Here is an 11,299-nt window from a genome sequence, read left to right on the forward strand (position 1 = left end):
CCAATAAATGTCCTTCTCTACCTTTGTGAAAGCATAGATTGTTACAGGCTTATTATTAATTTAATTTTGTGAGATGTAACAATGATAAAGTTAAAGAATCAAATTTTCCTTCCACATGCTTTTTAAGGTCTTCACCAATTACCAGAATCTCATTTGAGGCACAAATAATTATATGGATGTTTTATTAGGGAAAAAAAAAGGGAATCTGTTATCATTTTTAAAAATTTCTTTATGAATGCAAAATGAAATTATAATCTGGAATTCTGCCAAAATTCTATTCTTGAGAAAAATATTTGGGACCTGGGTTATCCATATTGGCTGCCTTTATTTTCACATTCATTCCACATTTACTTTTCTGTCCACATCATATTTCTTGAATTGACATATATTTAAAGACACTATATTTTACCTAGCATTAAACGTTTCTTAATAGTTAGCTTGCAGAGATATGGTACCATGAATTTAGTCCTTCACCTGAAAGTCTTTCTATGAAAATAGGCACTTTTAAATACAATGGACTGTTTTCAAAAATTTACTACTGCATGGCCACTGGGATATTTACATTACTGGAGAAATATTCTTGAATGGTATTTGAAGTTTTACCGGTTTCTGACTGACAAGAAATAGCTTGGATTGGCTATGAATAGAATGAGCCAATAACCTAGATAAACATCAGATAATATGTGAGTCCTTAAGACACTTTTGAGATATGATAAAACATGTCAGGGGGACCTATCTCAGTAACCTTCGAACTACAAAGTATTAGTTTTGAAAGATTAATCTTAATAGATTTTGAATCAATCTATGCCATTCCCACACATACAATGAGACAGCAAGGTGCTTCTACCTGTTCTATTTATATTCCCAGAAGGTTAACTTTCAAAATGTATGTGTACTTTGCATTTGGAGAGCTGTCAGATGATTTTTAAGACTAGAAAACAGATTAGATTTTGAGACTGAATTTCCTGTCCCACAGGGAATTTACATTTAAGCAGAAAGTCAATTTTATGTATAAAAAAGTAAAAGGAATTTAAAAATCTCACTTAATTGTTTTGAAAGATAAATAACAGAGATTGCATTAGGAAAACCATAAGTAGAAAACTAATTCCTTAAAGTTTTAAATATATTTCAAAATGGTCTATGTCTTCTAATTACATTGGGTGTACAATTTAAAATATATGGCTTTAAAATCATGGAAAAAATTCTGAGGCACATATTTTCATAGAAATTCTTGAACTAGTTTGTATGTTTTATGCATGAACACTTGCAGTGGCAAGCCAAAATGACTTATTGGGAAGGGTGCATTTCCCGTAAGCACCTGAGCACTTGGGTGATCTATGCTTTTGGTACAGCACTAGCTTAACTAGATGTGAGAGGGTTAGATATTTTGGGAAGTAGGGTTATTAGCATAATGTGGGTTCTTCTGAAGCAAGGGGAATATAGGTGATCTAAACGCAATCAAGGTCATGAAGCAGCCGCTGATGTTCAAGTCAGCTAACATTTTTTTTTTTTTTTTTTTGATTTAGGCCACCTTGATAGAAGGATTTTTTTTTTCCTAAATATATGTAACCATGCTAAGCGCATTACAAGATTATATAAGGAAAGTGATCATTATACCAGCAAATATGTCTTTGTAGAGCCTATCCTGTGAATGTTTGTGATTTTACCCATGTGCAATTAAGATAGCAAATAAGCCAGTTTAAAGAAAAGGCAGATTCACTCTTGCACTATGAAGTCAGTCTTCTTAGTGTATAAAATGTCTAAGTGAGGATCCTTAATGATGGTGAATTAGAGGTGTTGTCCTTTTGAAAAAAATATTTTTCAACGTTTATTTGGTTTTGAGAGACAGAGAGATAGAACATGAGTAGGGGAGGGGCAGAGAGAGAGGGAGACAGAATCTGAAGCAGGCTCCAGACTCTGAGCTGTCAGCACAGAACCCGAAGTGGGGCTCAAACCCACAGACTGTGAGATCATGACCTGAGCCGAAGTGGGACGCCCAACTCACTGAGCCTCCCAGGTGCCCTGAGGTGTTGTCTTTTTTTAAGAGGAGGTTGTGGCAAGATAAGATGGCAACAACATGATTTGTGAACTTTTATTTCTGGAGCTTTTATAGTTAATAAGGAAACCTAATTATAACTCAGCCACAGTAAATTATGACAATATAAAGTTGATGACTGCTAAAACTCAGCAAGTTTGCAGTGTTTTCCAGAAGCTATTTCAGGCTACTTTATGAAGGGTGTGAAACAAAGATCAGTCAATCAAATCCGGATGACATTCATTTATAAGTCTTTTGAGAAGACTAAAGATATGGCTAAAATTGTAGTTCAGTTATAAACCTGATTTAGAGAAATTATATAGGCTTGTCTGTTCTTTTTACTCCTTGTCTTCTAGGTCAGACATGGTTTTATGTGTAAGTCCAAAGTTGTAATTTTCCATTGAAAGAATTACATAGAAAATTGCAAATAAAAAAAATCCAGAAAATTCTAGGTTTGCACTTCTTCCCTCTGACACTGTCACAGGAAAAATGTACTTTTTTGTCATTACCTTTAGAAAATAGTGCCTGATTCTGTCCCAGGCTTATACAAGAATTAATGATCAACACGGATATTATGTTTGAGGGAGGATTTCAACTGTTCCCTGAAGCCTCTCCTGGGTTTGTAAATAATTGTTTTAGACAAAACTCGGATGTAGACGAATCTAATATATATATTATTTACCTGCAAGATTTAATCTGTAATTGCACACAATTTTATTTCTAGGCCAATATCAATTCTTTTAGATCTCATAGACCTTCTTGACAAAGCATTTCCATTGCTCTCTTCTGGACACATTCCAAGGTTTCCACAACTCTCTTAGTAGTGGAGACAGAGACAACACTAGTGATCTTTTTATGAGCAAAGCTGAAAGGAATCTCACTTGTTTTTCCCCCTGCTGCAAACAACTCTGTGAGACTGTCAAGGAGAAAATAAATATTTGTTACTTTTGGTAACGAAAAAGTATGTGTGACTCAGCAACACATGGGGAGCAGATGTGTTGAGTAAGAGCCCACTCCTGTGCATCAGACCTGTCACTGAGTGAGTCTATAAATAGAGAAAAATTAGGGGAGAATAAGCTGCATCCCTGATTCTACTCAATCGCATTGATTGGAAGTGCTAACATTTGGGTTTTGGATATAACAATGATTCTGTCTGTACGGATGACTGGTCAACACATATTTAAGTGAGCCATGCAGCTGGAAAACAACTGTCCCTCAAGCCCCATCGCCACACACAAAGACAGTCTGAATGATGAGGGTCTTTTGGATATAGAAACACAGAAATTCAATGGTGGATCTCTTGCTTCAGAAATTGATAGATTTGGGGCACCTGGGTGGCTCAGTCGGTTAAGCATCTGAGTCTTGATTTTGGCTCAGGTCTAATCTCAGGGTTGTGAGATAGAGCTTGGGCTCCATGCTGGAAGTGGAGCCTACTTAAGATTTTTTCTCTCCCCTCTCCCTCTGCCCCTCCCCTGGCTCTCACTCACTCTCTCTTAAAAAAATATGAAAAATTAAAAAAAAATTGCTAGATTTGTCTGGCTAAGTTGATCATCTCTGCCTTTTCCATTCTATCAGATGAGAGCATAAATTTTACCTTGCCCATCCTGGACAAACTGGACTTGCTCTGGCACTTTTCACAGAGGTACTGAGCTTCTAGTTGACTAAGTAAATGCTTGAAAAAGACATTTTTACTGGATAGAATTCTGCCCTGTCAAGCTGGCCACCTTTCCCCCCATCCCCACCGGATAAATTGTTCAGTTTGGGAATTGACAGGAAAGCTAGACTTGGATTAATAATAACTCTTAAGAATTTAAATATGTAGAGTTTACAAAGGGGCCATTGCTTAGACAATAAATATCCTTTGTGTAGGATTTGTTGATTCCCTAGAAATAATACACTTGTAGTTTTGCAATATGACTGCTTTCTAGTTCATATTAATACTTCAATGCTTACAGTATGGATTTTTTCATAACACCTGTAATGGGAAGTACCTGCTCCTATCTCTTATAATTTGCTAGATAAATGCTCTATAAACATCAGAAAAAAGGCAAGGCAATTTGATTGATCCCATGACAAAAGCCTACTATCTTATCATCTTGAAGTCTGGGAACCAGGTTTAGTCATCTTTGTATGTTATAAAACACTACTACATTCTCCAAACATAGTATATATTCAGTGAATTTTTGTCAGACTACATTAATAGTTCTCTCACAGCTAGTCACTATTTGAATGAAATTTTGAAGCCTTCTCCCAAAACCTAACTCAAGAGTGTCTTTCTCTCCCAAGCTATCTCTCGGTCACTTCATGAAGTTTTCATTAGTGTAATAAGGTTCTAAAACAAATTGAGAAACCTATTAAAAAGTATATATTTTTTTGTTTATTTAAGCAGTTTGCCTTAAAATTTACCTTAATAAATTAAAATTTTAACCCTGGGCCTTGATATCACATAGCATATGTTACTTTATTTCAAAGTTGAAAATAGAAATAGGTAAATGGTCACTAGATTATGATGGAACATACTCACCATCTAAAACCAGTCAGTAACCGAGACATTGCTTTGATATCTGTACTGCGATCAAAAATTGATAAGAAATTTTTCTATGTTGTGGCATTTAGAAAATGCTTATTAACTCTCATTTAGGTAGGAGTCTCATTGAGCTACAGGGCTGCATTTATTAGAGTGGTATTCTTTCCTTTTGCTCCCTACTCCCCACTTTTTCTTTTTTGCTTCATTGCTGGAACTGCTTATTCACTGAAAATTACTAACTCTTTGACCTCTTGTTTGAGAATTCCTTACTGATAGACATGAGAAGGACAGATAATTTTCAGAATGACCTAACTAAACTGCATTGCAAGGAAATCTAGCGGCCAGTCTCTGTCAATGGCAGACACCTGGCTTATTATCCTAGGAAAAGGAGTTTTTGCTTCTTAGGCTCATGGACGATAGGCATTTAAAAGCTCTTTATCCAAATGCTGTAAAGTTAAGTTCAATAAACCTTTGAATAAACAATAGTCAGGAATAATTTTATTTTCGTTTTTTCCTGGGGGAAAAAAACTCTTTATAAATGTAAGCTTTCCCTCCTATGTTTAACAACCCCCAAGTTTTCAGCCCCTTTCTAGTGTCTTGAGTAAACTTCCAATCTCTCATCTCACTTCTTTTTCCTCTTTTTTTCTATTTATCTTAGGCATCAAAGTGTCCTAAAATAAATATGTCTTTGCCATAATTTAATGTATTATTTCACTGTCCTTATTTACAAATCCCCTGTTTTTTTACTATATAGAAATAGAGTGTACAAAATAATTACCTATGTGCAAATTAATTATATATAGTGTGAAAACACATTCCACCATAATTATTGCTCGCTGACATAAATAAAATATATGGGCCAAATCAGAAGTTTCACTTGCAATTTTAATGGGTGTTTTATTTTTCTCTTAAGAATAGATACTCTTGTTTTCCTCACTGCTTCATTCTTAACTAAGTTTTATTTCAAGGGCTGATCTATTACTGAACCTTCCTGGCATATATACATGTGCTCTCTTCTACCCTAATATTTTGTAGTATATAATGTATATCATCACCAGTTCCCCATTTGTCATCTGTCTTGTCCCAAACCAAGTCTTGCCCATGTTAAAAATTCTATAACTGCCATCATCTTGGAAATGTCATGACATTCATGGATCAATAAAATCCTTTCCCAGAGAGGATGAGAAATATATGAAAAGAGCTTACTAAATTCAAACGGTTTCTTTTAAAGGTCCGATGGATGAGTAAGAGATTTGTGTGAAAGTGATTTCAGAGAAGGGTTGTTGGATGAGCATCGGGTGACACTGACAAGGTAGGTTGTAGTGGTGGGAATGCAGGGGGAAGAGGGACTTCAATTTGAAATGCTTATAAGATTCCTTCATCCTAGAGATTATTTTCCTTAGAGTGCAAGTAAAAGGGTGAAGGAATCAGAACTGCATAGTGTGGAAGCTCCTTAGTGACCATCACGTCTCTGCAGTTTACTAGGCCACACCAAGATATAATGAGGTGCTTTGTATGCACTGTGTGTAAGAGAGAAAATCAGTTCACCAAATGTTTTTTTTTTTTTTTTTCCCTTTGGTGATGACTTACAGTCAGGGGGGAAGCTTTGTGAATTTGAGGGAACATAAGGATGCTGGAAGGAGCATTGTGTGTCCAGGGAATCGGATAGAAAACAAAAAAGGATTTTGATGTCCGTGCCCTCAATGTCACCCTAGAGCAAATAAGGAAAGGGAAGAATTGTGTGATAAAGGCTGTGACATCAGAAAAATGAGCAAAGTAATTTTGCAGTTATAGTTAGAAAATCATTAAAGTCTGATGTTTAATAGGTACCTGAAATGAAGAAGGTAAGCAGAATGTCAAGGTCCTTTTAAAGAGCTTAAAGATTACAAAACAAATCAAAGGTTCTGGCAGCTTCTCAGACACTTGCAAGCTGGAGAATTCACAGAGCAACAAGGTGCATGGGGTTTCTCTTTTTTTCCTTTCCTTGAACAAAAGCAAATTTGAACAAAAAGGGTACAGTGTATGTAGCAACAATGCTGCCTGATGATGTACATGATGAGACATTTAAATTTTACCCATTTTCTGAAATCTATTATTGCTTCCTATGGATTTCAATAGGAATAATTTAGATAGATATGCTTTATAAAGTACTTTTAAAAAGTCAAGGTCAACCAAAAACATAAGACAGTCCTAAAATTCAACAGGATTCTCTCCAAGAGATAAGATTAATACTCTATAATTATGTTCCAAAGATTATAAAACACATGGTCTTTTACTAACATATTATTAAAAAAATTTTTAATGTTTATTTTTGAGAGAGAGAGAGAGAGAGAGAGAGCGAGCACACATGTTAGTGGGGCAGGGGCAGAGATAGAGGGAGACACAGAATCTGAAGCAGCTCCAGACTCAGAGCTATCAGCCCAGAGCCCTATGCAAGTCTCAAACTCGTGAACCACAAAATCATTACCTGAGCCAAAGTAGGACGCTCTACTGACCAACCCCACCCAGGCACCCCTCTTACTAATATATTATTGATTCGTGATGTACTAACAAATTAATTTCCAGAGGGATGGAAGAAATTAGAAAATTAGTAATTGGATTAAAGTTAACTTTTAATTTTTCAAGGTAACATAAATATAGAGATTTTGCTTTTCCGTTTTCCATTGAGTGGAAAGAGAGGAATGAACTTATGCTTAATTCTAATTTTAAGACAAAGCTGATAAGAGCTACAAATTCATCTCTGTAGGGCTTTACTTAAAATTAATTCATTTCATAAACTATACTAAATATCATTTTCAGGTACTGTACTTGAGTTGTGTGAATTTCTGAGGTAGAAAAACAAGTCTAATTACAGAACAGAAAGGCGTCTTGGACCAGATGTCATTGGATCCATTATAAAAGATGAAGATAAATACTATACGATCTTACTTTTCTGTGGAATCTAAAAAAAAAAAAAAAGATAGAAATTTTTCTAAGTCTGAGGTGGCCATTTTCAGATTTTCGAATGAGAGTGATATGATTGAATTTTACAATGTCAATTGAATTTGCCAGTAGGGTTGTACAATAATTTGGAATGGGAGAGACTGAGACATGGAGGATGGTTAAAAGGCATAAGCCTAGGTGGTCATGGGAGGAAAGGGAATAACATTGGCTAGTGTTAGGAGGAGTGTTAGGAGAAGTGTTAGCAAAGTATAGGGGGCTCAGGAACAATTTTGACTTGAGTAGTTTGTTTGCTGTAGCAAAAAGAAAATTCAGAGGACAATGGGAGATCATATTTAAAAGTTAGGTTAGTCTTGAATGATGTGCTACCAACTTTGAAATTCACTTACTAGAAAGTTGAAGTTGGATTATTGAAGAGTTTTCAGTAGGTGAATGACATGATTAATTAATGGGTTTCTTGTCATGGAATATGGTTGCTAAAATACCATTAAAATGTGTACTGACTACAAAAAGCACATCCAAAACACATTAGTATATTAATGAAATTGACTCATCTGAGGGTGTAGGATTTCTTTATTATTGCTCTGTTACTACAGAACTGAACATCAACTTTGTGTCTATTACATGTATCTGTATATGAACATTTATGTATCAGTCCTGAATTTCAAAAGATATTATTGAAAATGAGATCTATAGGCATGTGATTAGTGTGCAGATATTACTTCCTTTTCCATTTGTCATTTATGACTCCATATTTTAATTTTCCATCCATTTCAAGGTATCATGTGATTTTTAATTGCTATACACCAGATCCTCTTACAGACAGTCTTGCACACAAAGTTTATAGTCTTTAACTACATTCTATCTGGAACCAGATGTTTTAGACATTATTCTGTGTGGACAGATTATATACATGTTAGACTTGCTTCAAAGTTAATTGGTGTCATCCTGTGCCAAATACTTGTTGTGGGTAAATTTGAGCCTACTACTATTTTTTAAAATAATCAAGTAAAGCATTTAGGAAATATAATCAAAATGCCAAAAATATGTATTTGTATTCTGGCAATTTTGTCCTTTTACACATATATCATTTGTGTCAAAGCTCTGAGTCACAACCATTGTCCTCAAATTTTACTGAATGTGTTTTTGTTCATCTTTGTCAGATGTGCCTTCCTTGAACTACATGAAAGCTACACTATTCAATGTGATGAATTGTGGATAGGTTTTATTATACAAAGGAAGACCCAACAATTCTTAAACTTGAGAATCTTTAGTGACAAGAATTATCTTTCACTTATATAGGAACATATGCTATTGACCAACATCAGTAGGCTTGGCATTTGAGTCCTTGTGGTAAGAGCAGTGATGACTTTACAACTTTAACAGAACTCCTAAATCCAAATGTTGTAAATATTTTCCAACAATTTCAAAAGTATAAAGAATAATGCGATAAAAAACTTAACATGAAGTTTGTCAAATCTTAACATCAATAACGCTTACATTGGCTGTCATGTGAAATAAATAAATGTTAGATGTGGAGATAGTGGGTCTTTTTTCTCCTTATGACCTGCTGTTTTTTGCTGTTTTTTTTTTTGTGATGTCCCTCAGCATATGTATGCATTGTTTGGATGGCAGCCAGTGAGCCCAGAAGAATTTGAGATCAGATTTTGGAGCTCACTTTTCTGTGGTTCCTTCTCTGGGAATTTGCTCCTCAAGTTGCAGTCAGTTTGGTTGTCTCAAACTCCAACCTATTTTCCTTCTCCCTTAGAGATCACTGCTTTCTGATAAGGTGTTTTCTACCGAGTGAATTGGAGTATATCTTCGGGAAAAAATTTGGAATAAATGTTGACCTCCTGTAATGCCTATCTTCGGTCAATGATAATGGCCTCTCCATTTCTTGCTCATAGGGATTCTTCAATGCTTTTGAAAAGCAATATCTTACATATCATATAGCTTTTACAAGTTTGGTGGGAGATCTATTCTAATACTATCTAGTGTATAAGGACCAAAATTCAATGTCAAATAGCATCTCTTTTAAGGTTATGGTTTCTGATTGCTTGTTACTAGTTTATGGGAATTCAATATATGAAAATGTTCATGAGTTAATGATTTGTAGGAAAAATGAAGAGCTTTCTCATTAGTTCTAATATTTTGCCTTTATATCCTTTTGTGTTTTCTTATGTAGCCAATTTTTTTTTCCGTAAATGATGGCAGTGTTCTGGTTCATTTATAGTCCTTTTGCTTGAAATTTATTTTTCTTTCTTACAATTTTGCTAGGACATCTCTTTCAGTGTTGAATAGATGATACTATACTGGGCTTCTTTTCCACCTTATTTCTGATTTTAAACATTATTTTCTTAAGTTTATTTATTTATTTTGAGAGAGAGGGGGAGTGGAGAGAAAGGTCAAGCAGGGGAGGGGTAGAGAGTGAGGGAGAGAGAGAGAGAATCCCAAGCAGGCTCCTCACTGTCAGCAAGGAGCCCTATGCGGGGCTAGATCTCATGAACTGTGAGATCATGACCTGAGCTGAAATCAAGAGTCGGATGTTTATGAACTGAGCCACCCAGGTGCCCCCTTATTTCTGATTTTAAAAAGAATGCTTATAACATTTAGAATGATTATATCTCTTTGCTTTTCAAGAGTAGTTATTATTACTGGGTACTTACTAGTAATGCTTCTTTTAACTTTTGAGAAGTCTCCAAGGACTTCTACCTCTGGGAAGGATATAGCAAATTATAATGGCAGGCCAATGGTCTCCACAACTAGAAAAAAATTGGAGAAATTGAAAGAATCCTATTTTTAAGATATTATTGGGCTTTGAAAACAGTTAAGATAAAGTGAAATTATAGAGAGTAGAGCACCTTTCCAAGGTGAAATGATGATCGCTAGCCATTGTTTTCTCTATGTCAATTTGGGAATATTGAAAGTGAATGAGGTTTGTACTTAGACTGGTCAGGGAGCCTCTACTAGAGGGAAGAAAAATCGGGAAAAAATCAGGAAAGCTTTTAGATATCAAATACGGCTGGAACAACAATTGGAAATTTAAGAGGCCTTAGGTACACAACAAGTTTTAACAAATGTATGTTTTCTGGATTTTTAGGATGCACAGGGAATAGAGGAATCAAGCCAAAAGGTGGAGTGAAATCTTTTGCATTAGCTATTGAGCAACATGACCTGTTAGGAAAGTGAGTGGACTCAAGTACGTTGCTGGATTCATGCTCATTACATCTACCAGATTTTGAAACTTTGTGGGGAACATGCATTTTGTAAACTGTCAGAGAGCTCAATCATCTGCGTTGTTTTACGATGAAAGAAACAAATACCCAACAATCTCTGTCAAAACATGAGAAGGTCACACCAGAAGAATGGGATGAATCAGAAGTAGACTCATTATCATTAAATCTTCAATCACTGAGCTTGTACCAGCTCAGTTTCTTGATTACATTGCTATAATCAACTCCTGATACCACCTTACAAAAGCCGAAGGAACTCTTCCTGATGGAAGATAATATTATCTACTGCCCTTATAATTCTTTTGTGGGTCATGTCTGGAAAATAATAGAGTATTACTAGGCATTCAAGGAGGAAAGAAGACATATTGATAATAAAAACAAAGCACACACTAGAAGCAGACCTATATATGATCCAGATATTGGAGCTGGCAGACAAGAATTGTGACTGAAATATCAAAAATTAAGAAATATATGAGGAAAAAAATCAATAAAAATATATAACTTCAGTAAAATAGAAATCTATACAAATAATAAAATGGAAAGTCCATAGCTGGAAAATATTAC

The 11,299-nt window shown here is 35.1% G+C and overlaps 1 long non-coding RNA gene across 2 annotated transcripts in view; it reads left to right on the top strand.

Annotated features, from left to right (window-relative positions):
- LOC122239567 overlaps positions 1-11,090 on the top strand; it is a 203,120-nt gene extending 192,030 nt beyond the window's left edge. The window contains exons 5-6 of one of the 2 annotated variants that reach the window (XR_006218766.1): positions 5,794-5,874; positions 10,603-11,037. This is a non-coding gene — a long non-coding RNA (uncharacterized LOC122239567). Of the gene's footprint in view, positions 1-5,793; positions 5,875-10,602 lie in introns of both variants that reach the window. The other variant, XR_006218767.1, reaches the window with a different exon arrangement.
- The last annotated feature ends 209 nt before the right edge of the window (positions 11,091-11,299 follow it).

This window comes from Panthera tigris, chromosome B3, assembly GCF_018350195.1.
Source record: "Panthera tigris isolate Pti1 chromosome B3, P.tigris_Pti1_mat1.1, whole genome shotgun sequence".
NCBI classification, from domain to species: Eukaryota; Metazoa; Chordata; class Mammalia; order Carnivora; family Felidae; genus Panthera; species Panthera tigris.